Genomic DNA, 2,860 nt, shown 5'->3' on the forward strand with positions numbered 1-2,860 from the left:
TCGTTGTCTATGGTTCTAATGGAAATAGACAAGCACTTGTATGTCCCATAGACAGTGAATGGAGCTGAGGCCACACATGCACAACCTCTGCTCCACTCATTGTCTATGGCACTAATGGAAATAGACAATGAATGGAGCAGATGTTGTGCATGTGTGGCCTCAGCTCCATTCACTGTCTATGGGACTTACAAGTGCTCATCTATTTCCATGAGTGCCATGGACAATGAATGAATGAAGCAATGGTGTGCATTTATGGCCTCCACTCCATTCATTGTCTAATGTCTATTTCCATTTGTACAATGGACAATGACAATGAATGGAGCAGAGGTTGTGTCTGCAGACCCCCGTTCTTTGAATCACTGGGTATCACAGTGGCGGGACCCCCAGAAAGTTGTTCTCTATCCCTCGGATAGTGGTTAAGTTGATTTTTGGGGCATTAACCCATTAAGCTGGCCATAAACAGTGCTTGAACACGCTCCCACCCCTCCAAGATTTCAGCAGGTACAACTTTTCAATACTTTTCCATGGGAGGGATGCCGCCATCAGAAGTGTTTGGCAGTTGCTTTTCCCCTCTTACCATTGGAACACATGCACGCTCATATGCACTGGTCATGCATTAAATGGAGGCGAGGTCAAGGGAAATTTTTGTTGGCGAAGCAAGTGTTCACTCAGTGACAGCCATCTGACGTATGTGGCCCCTTCTAGAGACGATTGCAGGGTGCATTGGGTGCAGTGGATGTGCACTGCAGTGTACGGATGCTCCTGGTGATTTATAGGGCTGAGCATATGATGAGTTAATCTGGGAGGGAGTGGAATGCTCTTCTTTGCGTGGGGTGGGACAAGAAGAAAGCATGCAAACTGCCTGCAAGTTGTAACCAGCCACTTTCCCACTGTAATCTGCTTCTCACACAGCAGGATCCCATCTGCGTCCATACAGCACCATGACCGGGGCGGCTGATCCCATAGACCAGGTGCTGTCGCTGCATCTACCTGCACTGGACACCTGCGAGGACCACCAGGGCATCTGATCAGACCCCGGTCCAGTGGTGAGTACCCGCTGCCCCATTCCATGTCAGGGAGCACTGATCCCGTGACCCTCACTTATTAGGCTTCATGGGTCTTACTGAAGGGGGGGGGTTAGTAAAAACTTCAGGACTCTCTGATTTTATCTCCATCAACAGGTTGGAATTGGGGGGCACTGCCATGTCCACAGAGATCCAGCACATCTGACCCCGGTACTGTATACCCACACATTTCAGGGAGCGATGGGCACTGAACCTCCAGGCTGGAGGGGCATCTAATGGGTATTTGTGAGGAGAGGGAGGAACAGGGAAGAAAAGCCTCAACCTGCGGGAATATGACTAATACAAGCCGACATAGTGATACAAGAGAAAATAGGTGGAGGTCTCCCCACCCTGATGGATCCGGGATCTAGCTGTGATCTGTCATTGGATCTATTGCATGAATTATTCATCCATTCACTGCTGCTACGTGAGATCTGGAGACCAGTGAGTCACCCAGAGGACTTGTATAGATGAGTGACATGAGGGCGAGTGACTGAAGATCCGCAGTGACGTCAGGATTGTCCTCCCCGGTACATTACATACGAGCTATATACTGTATACATGTCCCTTCCTGGTGGCAGTCATTGGCTCGCGGTGTCACAGGGAGGTTTAACGTCGACAAACGTGAGATTATCCACGTGAGGAGGGAAATCTGTGGACGTGTGGGCTGTCAGCTCCAGGGGGAGGTATCTGTGCCCCCACTCAGGAACCATCGCTTCCCCGTCCCATCCAACCGTCCAACACTGGACCCCATATTCCCCGAGCATTGGACCCCTATCCCCCCGAGCATTGGGCCCCTATCCTCTCGAGTATTGGACCCCTATATCCCCCCGAGCATTGGACCCCTATCCCCCCAAGCATTGGACCCCTATCCACCCAAGCATTGGACCCCTATCCCCCCAAGCATTGGACCCTATCTCGCCAAGCATTGAACCCCTAGCCCCCCAAGCATTGGACCCCTATCCCCCCAAGCATTGGACCCCTATCCCCCCAAGCATTGGACTCCTATTCCCCCAAGCATTGGACCCCTATCTCGCCAATCATTGAACCCCTATCCCCCCAAGCATTGGACCCCTATCCCCCCAAGCATTGAACCCCTATCCCCCCGAGTATGGGACCCCTATCTCCCCCTGAAAATTGGACCCCTATCCCCCGAGCATTGGACCCTTATCCCCCCGAGCATTGGACCCCCTATCCCCCGAGCATTGGACCCTTATCCCCCCGAGCATTGGAACCCTATCCCCCGAGTATGGGACCCCTATCCCCCAAGCATTGAACCCCTATCCCCCCGAGTATGGAACCCCTATCTCCCCCTGAAAATTGGACCCCTATTCCCCCTGAGCATTGGACCCCTATCCCCCGAGCATTGGACCCTTATCCCCCCGAGCATTGGACCCTTATCCCCCCGAGCATTGGAACCCTATCCCCCGAGTATGGGACCCCTATCCCCGAGCATTGGACCCTTATCCCCCGAGCATTGGACCCCTATCCCCCGAGCATTGGACCCCTATCCCCCGAGCATTGGAACCCTATCCCCGAGTATTGGAGTGTAATTTAGGGAGATACTGATGTAATGTTTGTGCTTTAACCTCCTATTTTTCTGCTTTTTTGTAGAAATCGGACACAAATTTTAAAACTAAACAGTTTCTGTATTTTTATCTTTTTCACTTCCTTATTTTTACTTCTGTCAGGATGTTATTACCCTGTCCCTAGACTTAACACTATCCCTAAGCTTCGCCCTAACCTCAAATTTAGCCCTAACCTGGCTGACCCTAACTCTAGTTAGTGTTAGAAAG

General features: G+C 51.4%; 1 protein-coding gene across 2 annotated transcripts in view; it reads left to right on the forward strand.

The window, feature by feature from the left end:
* Window positions 1-858: 858 nt before the first annotated feature.
* Window positions 859-2,860, forward strand: part of LPAR3 (lysophosphatidic acid receptor 3) — a 19,864-nt gene continuing 17,862 nt past the window's right edge. The window contains exons 1-2 of one of the 2 annotated variants that reach the window (XM_075320206.1): window positions 859-1,046; window positions 1,182-1,235. The gene's annotated coding sequence lies outside the window, so the exon portion shown is untranslated. The remainder of the gene's footprint in view (window positions 1,047-1,181; window positions 1,236-2,860) is intronic. The other variant, XM_075320205.1, reaches the window with a different exon arrangement.

Source organism: Anomaloglossus baeobatrachus, chromosome 8, assembly GCF_048569485.1.
Source record: "Anomaloglossus baeobatrachus isolate aAnoBae1 chromosome 8, aAnoBae1.hap1, whole genome shotgun sequence".
NCBI classification, from domain to species: domain Eukaryota; kingdom Metazoa; phylum Chordata; class Amphibia; order Anura; family Aromobatidae; genus Anomaloglossus; species Anomaloglossus baeobatrachus.